This window comes from Nesoenas mayeri (genome assembly GCF_963082525.1).
Source record: "Nesoenas mayeri genome assembly, chromosome: 24".
NCBI classification, from domain to species: Eukaryota; Metazoa; Chordata; class Aves; order Columbiformes; family Columbidae; genus Nesoenas; species Nesoenas mayeri.
The window spans coordinates 2,189,111-2,205,318 of record NC_137546.1 but is presented as its reverse complement, the minus strand read 5'-3'; the positions used below and the strand labels follow the sequence as shown (position 1 = coordinate 2,205,318).

Sequence of the window (16,208 nt, the reverse complement as noted above, 5' to 3'; positions counted from 1 at the left end):
TGCGTTCATGGAAGTCGTTTACAACGTCGACTTGGACTCTCCGTACCCACAACTCCCATCCTCGCCCCCAAAAAAGCGTTTAAATGCTGGATCCCCCTTTGATATTTGACCCCGTGGAAAACGTTTGTGTACAAATACTTGATAATTAAGCAATTCTCTTGATGAATTTCTCATACAAGTGTTGGGAAGAGAGTGGAAACCCTGGAATTCAGAGCCACAGGGCCCAGTGCCCACCAGGGCATTATGAGATGCAGTTGGGAAATGATGGTGACTGCTCAGAATTCCTCGTACCTGGATGTTGCTTCATTAAACCCTTTTTGTTGGATGTTCCCCATGTTTTGCCCCTGTTGCAAAACAAATTAACATGGAAGACTTGACAGATTCGTGTCCTTTGGTGAATAGTTTTAGTTTTCTTGGCAGACGTCCCCTTCCTGGAAACACAGCGCTCAGATCTCAATCCTCGTTAACTAATTCCACAAAAATAAAAGGTTTTAAGACTTTTTTTCATATTGTAAGAGCAAATGGAATCATTTAGGAGAGCAGACATCCCATATGCTGTGTGGAAAAGCCTAGAAAAACATTAACAAGCACAGGATTATTCTTATTTTCTATTTTACTAGAAAGAACTTGCGTGTGAAAGCCCTGTTAATGTTCTTCTGAATAACTGCAAAAGTGTATTCCAGGAGTGAGTCACTAAAGTTTTAGAACTTAACATTTCTAGCCAAATTTCATTTTCAAATCCATTTTGTCTAAAGCAAAATATAAAGCCCATTTTGAACAATGTACAGATTTGAGTGTTTTAAAAGCAGGAATTGAAGGCTGGTTTTTGTAGCTTCTCAGGACAGGTTCTGTATTTCCTAACATCATCTCACTAGCTTATGATGGTTTTGTACTTGAAAACTATGGTGTCATCTTTGTCTCTTGAAAAACAATTATATAGGAACAAGAAGTGTTATTGTATCCACTCTTATAGATATGTTGAGCTTCTTTCTTTAACAGTGTTTCTGCTGATTTCCAATCTTTCTCCATTCCAGACTAGCATCCAGTTGATCTGTAACATTATTGCACTTTGGGGATTATTTCACAGAATCCCAGAATATCAGGGGTTGGAAGGGACCTGGAAAGCTCATCCAGTGCAATCCCCTCATGGAGCAGGAACACCCAGATGAGGTTACACAGGAAGGTGTCCAGGCGGGTTGGAATGTCTGCACAGAAGGAGACTCCACAACCCCCCTGGGCAGCCTGGGCCAGGCTCTGCCACCCTCACCGAGAAGAAGTTTCTTCTCAGATTTAAGTGGAACCTCTTGTGTTCCAGTTTGAACCCATTACCCCTTGTCCTATCACTGGTTGTCACCGAGAAGAGCCTGGCTCCATCCTCCTGACACTCACCCTTTATATATCTGTAAACATTAATGAGTCCCCCCTCAGTGTCCTCTTGTCCAGCTCCAGAGCCCCAGCTCCCTCAGCCTTTCCTCACACGGGAGATGCTCCACTCCCTTCAGTATCTTTGTTGCCCTGCGCTGGACTCTCTCCAGCAGTTCCCTGTCCTGCTGGAACTGAGGGGCCCACAACTGGACCTCCTAGACTGCGGCTGGCCGGCGGAGTCGTCCTTCCAGCAAACATCAGGGAAGTTAAAATCCCCCACAACAACCAGAGCCTGTGGCTGCGAGGCTGCTCTCAGCTGTCTGTAGACGCCTCATCAACTTCCTCACCCTGATGTGGTGGCCTGTGATAGACGCCCACAATAGGATCACCCCTGCCAGCCTGCCCCTTAACTTTCACCCATAGACTCTCAACTCGTGTCTCATCCGTGCCTGGACAACACTCAATACATTGTAGTTGCTGTCACATAAAGAGCAGCTCCACCACCATGCCTGGCTGGCCTGTCTTTCCTGAACAGGACACAGCCATCCATGACCACATTCCAGCCATGTGTACTGTCCCACCGTGTCTCCGTAATTGCCACTAGGTCATAATCTCCTGCCCTAACACAGGTTTCTAACTCCTGCTTATTCCCCGTGCTGCACGCATTGGTGTGCAGGCATTTCAGAGAGCGAGCTGAGCACACCGATTTCACCCCAGGGGTATGGGAGGCCTCCCAGCCTTCATCAACTCTAGAGTGATGCCCCACTGATGCAAGCCCAGCTACCAGCCCATCCCCCTTTGAGCCTAGTTTAAAGCTCTCCAAAGGAGCTCTGCTAATTCCTGTCCCGAACTGGAACTCGCTTCCAACCCTCGTCATCTTTTCTGTCCCCTACCTCTGCCCGACAGCGACAAGCCAGGGGCTGTCTCAAGTCTTCTCCCTCTGCCCAACAGGGCAAGGGGTTCATCACCTTTTGGGGGGTATCCCCCGGAGCCTCTCTGAGTGGCACACCAGGGAATTACTGCACCAGTCGATTTCCTTTTCACACTCCCTGATGCTCCTCAGCGTCTCAATCTCCTCCTTAAGCTTCGCAACCATGTAGAGCAGATCCTGCACCTGCTCACCCCTCACACAGGTGGGACGCTGACCATCCTCACCCAGCAGCAGGCTCTGGCACTCCCTGCAGCCAGAAACCCCAACAGCCACGGTTCGGGGCAGACAGTCCGTCTGAGTTGCTACCGTCTTCTTCAGACAAGCTCTGTTTCTGGTCCAGACCATGATCAGCAACAGTATGAGACAGTGGCAATAGGTGGGAGTCTAACTAGTAAAAGGTGACAACCTCTGCACCCCAATGCACAAGTTCCCGCACCCGCTGCTGCAGCACAGCGTGGGTGCCACTCACCCGTGTCACAAGCCCGTTGTCCCTTCCAGCACCAGGAGCTGGAAAAGCCCTCCCAGAGGCTTTTTCAAGACGAGGGGCAGGGGTGTGATCGCCCTCGCCGCAGTAACCCCCGCTCCACATCCGCTGCTCTCGCAAGGGCTGCCGGGCCTCTTGAAAACAAAAGTGCCCGATTAAGACGAAAAACACCCCCAAAAAAGGCTTCTCTGTGCCTCGAAGATTCCGCTTAATGGGGACTTTCTGCTGATGGGAGGTAGCCCCTTCTTTATAAAACGAGCATGTTCTTGCTGCTGCTGCCCAAACCTTGGAAGCACATTTTGGGCCCTGGTCCAGAGAAACACTCTGGTTTAGGTAAATAAACCCATTATTTGAACCCCAAAGCGCAAGAGGATTCTGAGTAAGCCCACGTTACTTTGGGTCAGCACTGTCCTAATTCTCACTAACAGTTCTCAATTACCTGCTCGGACTTTTCTTGGAGGTGTTTGTAACAAAGTACATTCTGTAGTTTTCCCTTTTAACATCAAGGTGTCACGGTCCCCTCTGACGCAAGGAAAGCTTTGGCAAATTCAATATAGTATTAGCATATAGGTCAGTTCCTAAGCAGAGAGCAAAAGGTGCATCTTATGTAGCCCATAGTGAGCATTTAACTTATCTGCTCTGTATTAAGTATTTCTGTCGAAGTATTTGCTGAGGTGGAGGCACAGAGAAGCAATAAACATGCTTCGCCAGTGCATTAAGAACTTAAAACCACTATGAAGATCTATTTAAACTCGAAATAAGATTGGAACACAATGTTTTTTGCTGCTGTTCCACTGAAATCAGACACATCTCAGCATCTACACACTGAGAAAGTCACGGTAAGGATGCATTTATAATAAGACTTCGTGTTTTTTTTCATAAATACTTCAAATGAACTTTCAGATTTGTTACTGAATCAAGGTGATTAATTGGAAAGCGCTATTTTCCTGTTTTCTTGCTCTATGCGGTTCGGTCACCAGATGTCACTACGTGCCTTAAAGAGCAAATAACGGGACATGTTTCTTGGGTTAAAAAATCAAAGCAGGAATTTAAGCGGCGTCCAAAGACAGTTGTTTATGACAAAATCTATCTATGTTCTCTAATAAGCATCTGCTGCTTAACACAGACTTAATGGATGATCGGGAAGAAAATGAGAAACTTTTCCAATTCAGAAATGGAATTCTGAAGGAATTATTGAGGATGGAGCCAACATAGTTTTCCTTGTAATTAGTCACTGATAATGCACACATAGGTTTTAAAGACAAAACTTTGTAGAAGAGCAGAGATCCCCCCCAAAAAAGCAGAAAGCAAATTAACTAAAAATGATGAGCTTCATTTGGGTCAGTGAAGCTCAGACACCATCTGAGAGCTGCAATAACTGGGGATTATGGAAAGATCATTAACTGTGCCTGTTATGGAAAAAATGCAGCTTTGATTTGCCAAAATCTCTGGATGACTCTTCCTTGTCTGTTTGTGGTTAAACTGGCCCAAAATGTTACATCAAAGGGCTTTGTTGTTGTTGGGGGAGGGCTGGCAGGTGGGAGAAAAACAGCTTTTGAATGCAGTGGCCGTTACAGAACAAGCCAAACAAACCCAAACCCGGTAACCACGTCCCGCCTGCATCAAGATTTTCTGTGGTTTCATCAGTTGAAGATACAATTGATTTGAGTTGTCAAATTGAGGCTTTTTTAAGGGAAACTTTCCCCCCAAATAATCAAGGAAGAATTCAGTTCCAAAAAATGTCTGTGTGTGACTCCTCCTTGAACTTTCGTGTTGATTAAATAGGTAGAAATGAAATCTATTAAAAATGATCAATGCACTGATTGAATCTAGGAGTTAATGGTTGGACTTGATGATCTTGAGGGTCTCTCCCAACCAAATTCAATCTAGGATTCTATTCCATGTCCCAAGGTGGTTCCAGCCCTGCCCGGGGTCCCATTCGGATCAGTCTGTAACGCGAGAATATTAATTTCTGCCATGGTGGGTATGGACTGATCCAGCTCTGGTCTCATTCCAGCGCTGTTGTTGAGCTGTCACACCTTTTATACCCAGGTCACAAACATTGCGTAAAATCCAGCCATACTTTCCACATCCTCTCCTCTTTGTTATCGGGTTCAATGGAAACATAGCAAAAAAAAGAAAAGTGGAAAAATCTCGACATTGATTCATGTTTTGATGAAAAGTCGAAAAGCCACAAGCCTGCACACCCACCTCATTCTGGATTTTGGAGATGCCGAGGCCATCGCCCCTGCCTGGCACAGCCAAAGGACGTTCAGTCACCTAAGGCCACAAGCCCCATCTTCTGGTGGTCCAGATCACCCCCTGCTTTGCTTGACAGCCAAGACCCAGGGAACGTGAGTCCTGCTACAGCATCTGTTTATTTCCAGATGTGCAGTATTGGAATCTGAAGTGTCGGACAAGTAGAGAAGCTCCACACGAAGAGCCTGTAGTGCAAAGTGAGTACATGAGTGACAAAGTGAGTCCATGAGCAACAGACGGGGCTGGAAAATGAATAACACTGTCTTTGGAAAGGTGGTTGGTGTTGCCAGTGATCAATTGATGTGGGGTGCTGCCAAATGGCTCCAGTTGGCTTTGAAGCATCGTAGCGCAAGACACTGCAAAAACATTTATCCAGAACAGATCCCAACCGCAAGAGTTACAAATATTTACTTTATGTATTTACTTTAGGGAAGGACTCAAGCCAGAGATAGTAGATCAAGCCAGAGATAGTAGATCTTGATTGCAAACATCCCAGCAATTGAGGTGCTAAGAACTGGAGTTTGGGGTCTAATCTTTCTGATCTTATCTTGTCTAATATATTTGTCTTTCTTTCCACGCCATGACCTCAAGAAAACAAGCGTTCTGTGTGCTGTAAATGCACCGTGCTGAGCTCCAGGCCTGGACCCATGAAAGAGTCCGGGACCTAACACAGATTTAGGTGAATTTCTGTATCTGTTTCAGTTCTTTAGACATTTACACACCGCATGCTTGCATGGGCAATATTTCCATGTGTCTCAGCCCTAATCTGCAGCCGGTCTCGTGGCTTCTCCGTGAATTCTGCCCTGTGTCCCTTCCTAAAAACAATTCTTGCTGAGTTTGACTGTAAGAATGTTAAAGGAATCTCCAGCCATACGAGGATTGTCCCAAATCTGAGGTGCTGTGCACAAGAGGTTTAAAAAGTTAGAGCTATTCTAGTTTCCTTTACCATTCCTAATCCCCCTGTCACAGGGACCTCTGGTTAGTGAGATGTTTGATGGGGTTGCCCTGAGCTCCTAATGTGCTGTGTAGCTGTTATTCCAACAGAACCCGGTGGAAATAGTTCTTAAAATGAAACTGAAAAGCACTCCGTGCCTCAGTTTCTCCCTCAGTAAATTGATAATAACATTACCTCTTCTCAGAGCAAAGCTGTCCAAGGCTTTGGGATCCAGGCATAGCTGGACTTATGGAAACGCCTGATTATCTTACACTTTATAAAACTCCAATCTGGCTCCCGAAAAGCTTCATCAAAGCAAAACTCATAGCTGGAAGGTTTATGAGGACAGGGAGAGGGGTAAGAAAACAATAAGCAAGATCTCATTTCTTAGGAGTAACAGATAGTCCCGGGAGGACATAATTGAAGTCTCTAATAGCTGCAGATAAGATCAGACTGAGTTACTATTTTCAGCCCGTCTCAGACATCAGGACTGGAGTCACCGAAATAAATTCTAAAACCTGAGACAAACGAAATGCAGCGATCAGGAAGCTGCAGGGTCCCAAAGAGCGAAAACCAGCAAGAAATACATCAATATTGCAACAGGGTGGAATTGGCTGCTAGACAGGGATGCTCTGTCCCAGCTGTCCTAAGGGCTGGGGTCACTCACAAGGAGACAGATGCCTGTTTGGAGAAGGACTGAGATGAAAAGGAGGAACTTGAAGAGGTAAAATGACCTTGATTTTAATTCCAGCTGTGATAAGAGGAACTTTATCCTCATTACAGGGCACCAGCAACAGCTTTCTTCTCCATTTGCTCTTAGAAAACCTGCCATGTGTCTATAAATCCCTGTACAAGGATTCCAGAAGAAGAAGAGTTGTGGGGGGGGTTTAATATCAAGCTTACAAAACCTGTGAGAAGTTACCAAGAAGACAGACCCAGGCTCTTCACAGTGGTGAATGGCAGGAGGACAAGAGGCAATGGGCACGTTGAAATCAGAGAGGCTCAAACTGGACTAAATGAAACCTTTTTCATCATGCAAACAGACAGTTATCGGAACATCTTGCCCAGAGAGGTTGTGCAGTCTTCAACTGTGGACATTTTCAAAACCCAGCTGGGTAAAACCTTGAGTAACTTGGTCTATCTCCAAAGCTTTGAGCAGCAGGTTGGACTAGAGACCTCTTGAGGTCCCTTCCAATGTCAGTGATCCCAGATTGACAGCACGTCTGCCTCTACTCGTCCTTGCAGAGCTCAGCCTTAGCCAGGGCACGTGAAACACCAGAGATTGCATCAGCAGGCAGGGGAACGCTTGGGAAACGTCCCATCGCTCGCCTGCCTCTGACACCTTGTTTATTCTAAAGCACTTGGCTCTCAACGCCGTGCAGATGAAATAAGACATCAAAGGCCCTAATTTTCCTTTCTTCCCACCGCGTTCGCTTTCCACATTCAGGCCAAGGTCCAGGTTGACCAGGGATTCCTTCGTGACCCAAGAAGTGCAGTTTTGAAGAACCGCTAGCAAAGAGCAGGCACAAACCAGGAGCAGGTTGGACGTGGCTGCAGGTTCCTTGGTTGGGGAATTGCAAGAGGCTGAGTTAACAGCGGCTGAGAGAAGGATTATTCGGAGTCAAGAAAAGAAGACAGGCTCAGAGATATTACAGAACAGCTAAAAATGCATTGATAGTTGGAAGGACTTGTCCTTGCAGACAAGATTAGAAGCACCAGACCAGTTATTCTAGGCACACTGGCGCTGAAGGGAGCTCCTTCCATTTATCTCAGGTCTCCTTGCGCTGCACAACAGCCCCGACGTCTTGGATTGTCCCAGCGTCCCCATTCCTTGGATTACCCAGAATGTGTTTTTCCTTCTCCCCACTGAAAACAACCTGTGATTCACTGATTTCTTTCTAAGCCGACACGCAAGTTCTGCCGTGCAATCAGTCTGTTTATTCCCCGCTTCCCCTTTCATGGGAGGCCTATGGCTTTCCATGGCTTTGCAGGCATCAAACGCTAATTTCACTTGGCTTTTGCCGGTGAAATGGGCTGGAACGGAGAGTCATAAACAACGGGATCAGTAACACTGATGTTTATTTAAAAGGCAGTTATGACTTTTTTACTGTTGTTTTTTGACTCTTGAAACCCAGCGTCTTTTTGCAGCTGGGTCCTTTCCCTCTCTGGCTTTAGAGAGGAAGAAACTGAAGGTGAAGAAAACAAACACACACACAAAAATATAGAAATGGGGATAAAAATGATCATTTATCATTGACCATTTATCGTTGATCCTTGGGAGTCAATCCTGCAGAAGCCAACCCTGCATCTCACCGGCAGCATGTGCTCAATAATCTTTCAGAGCTTTCTTCTTCTCATTTCCACAAAGCAGGTGGAAATGCAGAATGAATGCATGCGGAGGCTTGTGCGGGTGCTGAAGCAGTAGATACAGATTTCTGCTGAGCAAATGTATTCCAATTCTGGCCAACTGTCTCCTCGCTTCTCAGCTCTGCTGTTTGCAAGCTGGAGCCCAAAAAATCCCATTTACCACAATACCTGTGGCTCCACGGCCGCCCCTCTGACATGGTGGATTAGGGCTGATGGGTCTATTCTATACCTAAGAAAACTCATGTGTTGCCTATGAACAGCCCCACAGGAGCTCTGGAGATCCATACGTTAAACCCTGGAGCATCGCGGTGATGAACACCTCCTCCTCCTGAAGCTTTCAGATTCACACAGGACATCTTCTTGTTCTCGGTCAATGTTGGAAAGAAAACAGCATTGTCGATAACTGTGAATTGCGCTAATTGGGATATTTAATACTCGGTTGCAATTGCACTGGTGCTGAAACCATGATACCCCGTCTATAAAAGACCCCAGTGTCAGAAATACAGTAGAGTTTTTCATGCCAGCTGCTGTTCTGGGTTATGGCTCCAGTCTGGCTGCATCGCTCAGTGAAATATGTTATTAGAAAATTAAGCCAACAAAGACAACGTTACAGCAATGTTCAGTGGGAGCCCAACCCACACAGGGCTGGGACCTTCATCACCGAGCAGGGAATTGCAGCCTAGGTCAGCCTAGATGGTGCGTGCTGGGCCTAATCCTGCGCTGGGCTGAGCTCTCCTCAAGGTCTAAAGGCTTCAGTGGATGTGATGCTGACCCGGGATCTCGCTGTAATCAGGAGTAAAAGAAGAAGAATTTCGTCACTCCGTATGCTGGACACAAATTGATTTTGCAAGCACATGGGGGACTATCTTTGGTAAGAAATAACTGAAGGAGTTTGGGCGCTGAGGGAACAGATCAATGTTTGATTCGCTGTTTCCTCTGCCGACAAGCAGAAGCGATGGATCCTCTTTGCAGTCCGACTGAGTTTTTGAGCAACTCCCCTGCACGAAGTGAAACCAATTGGCTTATTTTTTTCTCCTGTGTACTTACTTGCAAGAGCTGTAAAACAACGGAGAGCATGAAAACGCATCATCCCACAGTCACCAAACCTCGGGTGCTTATTCCCCTCTCAGATTTTACGATGCCACTTGGCCAAACCTTCTGCAGAGGTGGATTCGGAGGCCAAGACGAAGAACCTTCCAACAGTGACTTAAACCCTTTCCAGTGGGGTTTAGGGTGGGACGGGGACAGGCGGTGTCCCCTGTGACCCCATGGCACTGCTGGCAGGCGCCGCGCTAATGCGCTGCTTTATACATTCATTTCCTACGCTCATCTGTGGTTTTGAATCCTCTGCGCAGGGCCACGGGCTTGCAGACGAAGGATGGAATAACAGCGACGTACGCAAACTGGTTTTTAAGAGCCCACAAGATAAATAAAAAGCCACAACAGAACACACAACTTGAGAACAACCACTTTCTCTGTGTTGTTACGGTTGCAAGAATTATAGTCAAAGGGGAGAAGATAATATCTGCCTGAACACAGCAAAGCCCATGGATGTGATGAAGAGTTGTCCAAAGTGTAAAGCACTCAGCTCCTTCTTGTCAGCATTCAGCTCTGCAGTGAGCATGGAAAGAAGCTCTTCTCATTTCAAAACAGAGGAGAAAAGGAACGTAAGAGATGGGCATTTGAGCATGGAAAAGAAGCCTGAACCATCAGGTTGTGCTGAGAAAGAAGACCCCATAAAATCTTGTAGGAGTTTCCCCTGTGCAGCCAGTAATGCACATTTCTCACGTATGAGGGCACTGGTGTGTTTTTAATTGGGAACAGGTTTACTCTCAGTTCCATCTCATAAGCAGATGCGAGGGAATAAAAAATACAGAGGTTTCGATGTGGCCACAGTACAAAAATTCAGTTTGCAAAGACACCCCACTATGTACGGCATAAAGGCTTTTGGAAAAGGGGGGGTTGTGATTAAACACCAAGGAGGACAAAATCAGGTTGTGATTCCAGTCTCTGCTGTGTTTACCTGCAGTCAGGCTTGCAAAGAGCTCACAGGCGAGGTTGCTAAGAACTGGGTGGAGGTCACTGTTCAAAGCAGAAATTGGCCAAAATACATGAAATGTACGCTCCTCTTGACTCAGAGCCAGATGGGCTGAGGTTTGTTTCAGGGTTTGAGGTCACGTTCAAGTCTGGTTTGAAGTCCGACTTCATCAGTACTGAAATCTTACAGATCTCACAGCGAGGGGAAATTTCAAATAGCGCTGAGCTAGTGAGATTCCTGCCACACTGAATGTCCTAAAACCGGGCAATGCAGAATCCCCAATATCCTCCGGTCTGATAGAGTAAAACCTCCAGATCTTTTGCGTTTCCCCACACTCTCAGCAGTGCCGTAGCAGGATTATTTCCCTGGGTTTCCAACACTAAGACGCAGGACTAGAGCCACAATGGCCATGAAGAGGTTAAGGAAGCACAGACGACGCATGCGTGCATGTATGTCTGCCTGCACACACCCTCGCTGAGGCGATCCGGATTACTGTTCCTGTGTAAATAAAGCGCAGTGAGGGTGGGTGGTCAGCTCCCATCCAATCTGCCTGAAAGCATCAATTTTCGGGGCCTGGAAAAGCTCCAGCCGTGTCGGGCCGATCCGGGAGCTGCCAAATCTCAGTTAACATAGAGCTGCCACCAAGGATCCCTCTTCGTGTTCATTGTCACCTGCTTCCAAAAGGCCTGGTCCAATGGGATCAATCATTAATGAAACGGATCATTGACTACTTAATCCAAAGCCCGTTAATGGAAGGTGGCACCTGATGAATGCATCTTAGGATTGGGTCTCAGATGCTGATACAGAAGAAAGGGCTATGCAGACTGTAAATAGCTACATTTCATCTCATAATTTTAGTAGAATTCCTCTAGCTTGTTTGCTCTTTCTTCTTGTATTGTCTATTATTACTATGGCCACTGCTGCATTAGGTGCTGAGCAAATCCACAGAAAATAAAACAGTCTCTTCCCACCCAAAATCTGCAAACTACAGTAAGATAAAAGTAACACAGCGATACAGAAAATTACTCAAACAACACAGCAGTGTGAGAATCCACTACCTGCACTCTAAAAAACTACCTGCTTTCTATCTGAACCTTGACTTTAATCAGCCACTCTGGTTTATTTTTTATCTGCTTAAGAAAGGCCACCGAATTTGTTAAGAAATGTTCTTCCCTCTTAACTCAGAGCTTTTTGAATGTCCTCTTGCTCCAGAGGTTAATGCACCCATCACTTTATAAAGCTCTAACCCAAAACTCGGAAAGCTGAAGAGGAAAAGATGTTTGTGTCGGTGCTTGTCTCCTGCACACGTCCTAAGGGTGTTTCAGTGCTATTGAAGCGAGTTAATTGTCCCATGTTCTAAGTCTTCTCCCCTTGGGTGATATCACAGCCGTTCATAGGACCCCATAGCACACACTACAGAGCCATAGACTTAAAAATATTGCTTTAACTACTAGAAGAACAGATCTTCTGTTCCCTGGACAGTGCACCAAGTCGTTTTCTGCCATCTGGTGTCCAGAGACTAAAGGCAGATGTTACCACTAATCAGAGTCTTCCATATGGTCACCAGCCTCAGGATGTTTGTCTTACGTGATTCTGTAGCCAAGAACCAAAAAGCTCCCTCCTCGTAGCCAAAATCCAACAGCATTACCGAGGGAAATACCATCTGTGTGCTCTCACGGGGATTGAGTTAGACCTAACTCATCTGGAAAGAGCACTTGTTTGGCATTTGGGAAGCTTCTTATCCTACCAAGGATCTCAAAGTGCTTTGATAACATTAATCAAGCCTCATTAAGCCTCACATGCACATCTGTAAGGCAAGTCAGGGTTTCTTCTGCCTCAGTTACAGAAGAAAATACTGAGGCACTGGAAAGCAAAGCGACTTGCCCTGGGCAGGGTTGTCGAGCCCTCGGAATTAGCCTGAGTGTTGCGGTATATCTTTAATGCAATATCACTCTTCTGGGGTCTCAAGTCTTAATTTTTGGAGGGTTATAGGTGGCAATGAGGCAAGTGCATTGTGAGGCCAGGAAAACAGAAGAGGAGCCCAGACTTTGGTTCTTCTATTTAAAGTAAATTCAGTCTAATCTCATTATAAAGACTCAAGCGTTTTAATGTGTAGCAACCTGCACTCCCTCCAGCATCCTCAGATCTGCAACGCCTGCTCATTTTATGGGTCTGGCCCATTTGCTGGCCGAGGAATAGCTGCTTTCAAATAAAAGGAGATAGAAAGTAAAAGCTTGACCCGCATTCCCAAGGGACCGCCCCAAGGAAACCACTAGAGTAGAACCCATCACGGTTTCTTTCAAACATGGTGAAGTTGTACTTTGGTTGGCAAGCACGTACTTGCCAGGAGATGCGGGCACCATGCTCACGGGAAGCACTTTGTTGCCTTTTTTTAAAGTTTGAATCAACTTTCTCCATCTTTGTTATTTTTGTTGTAACTCGGATGATCTAAAAATTGCCTGGGCCTCCAGTGTTTACTTTCGAAACAATAGAAAATGACTGGCTCTCAGTCACATGTATCCCAAGACTTTTTTCTTAAGCATAATTAGAGTTCCTTCCATGGCTAATTAAATTCTCCAGTGAATGAAAACAAATTTCCTGGAATGAATGTCATCTTGATTCACTTTGCGCAAAGCCAGGCTTACGTGTTTCACCCACTCGGTTCTCCGAGGGTGTTGGCTACATCTCCAAAATCCTCTTGTCAACAATTGACAACGCGGGGAAACAGTCTAGTTCTGGGGTCTGCACACTCCTTTGCCACAGATCACAAGAAATTGCGTCTACCTTATTCCTCCTCTGTGCTTTATTTGATTTTATAGACTCTTATTGTCCCCTTCATTAACATTTCTCCAAGCAGAATGGTTATAATCTATCTAACCTGTCTTTATAAAGCATGGTTCTAGACTTCCGACTATACCTCTTAGTCTTTGCTGGACCTTTTCTCTTTCTACTATAAATATTACACTTTTAAGCATAGTATAGCATTAATATATACTTTTAAGCATGAGATATTGGTAGGCAACCACATATATGTGACCACACTGGGATTTATATGATAGAAATATGAACCATTTTCTTATTCAGAGAACTCAGGATGGTTTGCCCCCTTCCCCAGACATTTCTACAAAGTCCTGTCTCTCCATTAGTAACAAGTCTGTGGTAATAACCACTGCGTGAAACAAATTGGAAATACTGTTCTGACAACACTGAATTCCCAATACCTTGTTATTTTGCCACATTTCCCTTCCAAGGGGATCAACAGCTGTTGATTTTTACTGCTGATGCAAACACATGTATGGGAGAAGTTCCTATAACTTAGTAGTTACAACAAGTGAATGAATTATCTTTAGTGCTCAAATTCCCCCCACAACTATTCAATGAAATGGCACTGTTTTACCTTTAAAGATGGTTTTAATTTCCCGACGATGGAGGGGTACAGCCTTTGCATGGTCGCGCTCCTTTGGTTTTGAGAGCAATTTGCCCACAGTTTCCTGAAGGCCACCAAGAATCGGTTTACAAGCCATTTGGGGTTGAAGTGGGGAAGACAAAGATCCATACCTGGCAAAACCAGCCCCTTTCCTCTGCTTTTCCCTGGTTGGCATCTCCTCTGCAAGTCTGTATTTTCTACCGTGTCTTCCCTGGGGCAAGGCAGGCCTATAATCTGCATTTGGCACTCAAGTGAGGTTCAAGTCAGCCCAAAGGAGACAATAAATCATTATCATGGTTAGACTGTGAGTAGATGCCTTTGGAGGCCATCCATTTTGAAGGCAAATTCCTTCCCACTCTGACGTTTGCTTTCCTGTTTATTCCTTTCAAAGCCTCCATAAATGGTGCTCAGTTCTCCATCATCTTTTGACACCGAACTCTGCGTCCAACTGGCCTGCAGTCCTCTCTCGGTGGTAAACACCACCGCATTCCCTCGTGTGATGGAAAACTTCTCTCCAGGCAAACTTGAAGTTTATCGTTTTATCGCCCAATTTCCATTGTCCTGTCAGAAAGGACATTTGGCCCATGCACTGATAACCAGCCAGAAGCAAGGTGCTGGTTCCCAGTTGAACAGAAGCAAGTCTTACTAGGATGTGGCCTCATAGGTTGTACTCTGTCTACTTTCTTTACGTTTACATCATGTCTGCTGCAATGGTTTGTTACCTTAGGTATGTGAACTCAAATAGCTGTATTAACATATAACTATCTCACCAGGTATGGTCAATCTTATGTCTTAAATGAATATTGAATGGACCACATCATCCCATTATTCCAGACTTTAGAGCTCTGAGGAAAAGCCAATATCTCCAGATAAATGAGAGTTGTTAGTACTACAGTTCCACATCAACTCTGCTTTGAAGATAAAACCATTTCCTAGGCCTTGTGCACAATTGTGGACAGTTCTGAGTAGGCTGCACAGGCTTTTGGTTGAAGTTTTAGGATTGAACCCATTGTCTTTGCCTGTTCTTGGAAACATTTCACCTCCAAACTGAGCCCTGGTTAGTCCCAGCTCTTTGTGAAAACGGTGTAAAACAAGCAAACTGCTTTCACCTATGCGTCAGGTCAGTACCGAACAGAAATGCTGTGTTAGAAATGGAATGGACATGATCTCATTTTGTAAAAACTGCAGCTCCTGAATTACTGTTGTTTGCTTAGTAACGTGTGAGTTGTTATGTGTGAAATTGCAGGTCTACTGAGTCAATTAACTTCATTATGCCATGAAATACTGGCGAATTTGACAGTAAAAAGGCTGATTTCATACTTTGCTTTATGCTGCCAAGAAGTTAGCTTGTACATCTGCTCGAATGCAGGATGCAGAAAGGCTGAGGATGAGAAGACATCGATCCTACCAGCAGCATCATTTGACCCACTGAATAGCTCAGCTTCAGGCTCTGCAAAACAGGGGGACCAGCCTCTCTGTAATGGGGTAACCATTAACATCTGCAGAGTATTTTGGAAGAGGAAAGTGTCACAGAAGGAGATACTGCTTGGTTTTGCATGTGTCTCTGGAGTCTGTGATTTTTCCTATTAGAGGTTTGTGTGCTGTGGAACTGCTTTGCAGCTCTTAAATGTCATTGGGGAGGAAAGTGACTTGGATAATACCCATGCAGGGTTATAGGAACTGTGTTTTTACATGTCCTGGATGCTGAGATGTCAAAGATAGCACTTGGGTGTGCTGACATGGGCTTGGAGGGATGCAGCAAGGACTCTGTTGGTTTCCTCTCCTACCATGTAAAAGCCAAACAGAAAACTGAGGGTGTGCTACAGTGGATTTGATTTCTACACTGACATTGGTACCTCATCTCTGCAGTTTTAGAGGCAGTGCAGCATGAACTCCAGCACAAACACATCAAGTTTGCCCTTATTTGAGTCTTAGAGGCCACAGCTTTTGATTCAGTTTGTATCTGTACAGGTAGCACTGCTAGCAGAGGAGGAATCAAACAGTTTAGGTAGAAAATACACCTAAGGGAAGCTGCCTTCAACCCAGCCAGGCTGTTTCCCTCATATCTCCCATCAGAAAACAAGGAGGAGGCCTCTGGTATGTGGGGCATAAAGGTTCTGTGCAAGGTGAGGTAGGGGTTGGGTCTGTCCGTCTCTGTATAACAGAGAGGGGAAAACCCTTTTCCCTGCTGTCTGCCTTCCCTTTCATCAGCCTCGGCAGCCTCAGCTGTCAGCTCTGACCCAAACAGTCAAAAACCAAACTAAAATACAACTTAAGCAATTTTCCTAACTGCAACACACAAATAAACACATTAACCATCCTCTCCTCAGCAACCACAGAGCATCCTCCCAAAAGCAACACAGCGAGTCACTTATTAGAGGCTTAATGAGCTGTGGAAAAATA

The 16,208-nt window shown here is 45.4% G+C and overlaps 1 protein-coding gene across 1 annotated transcript in view; it reads right to left on the bottom strand.

The window, feature by feature from the left end:
• Positions 1 to 2,863: 2,863 nt before the first annotated feature.
• C1QTNF12 (C1q and TNF related 12) overlaps positions 2,864 to 16,208 on the bottom strand; it is a 55,227-nt gene continuing 41,882 nt past the window's right edge. Inside the window, exons 12-13 of the transcript XR_013923286.1 lie at positions 4,992 to 5,224; positions 2,864 to 2,914 (exon numbers count right to left, since the gene is read on the bottom strand). The gene's annotated coding sequence lies outside the window, so the exon portion shown is untranslated. The remainder of the gene's footprint in view (positions 2,915 to 4,991; positions 5,225 to 16,208) is intronic.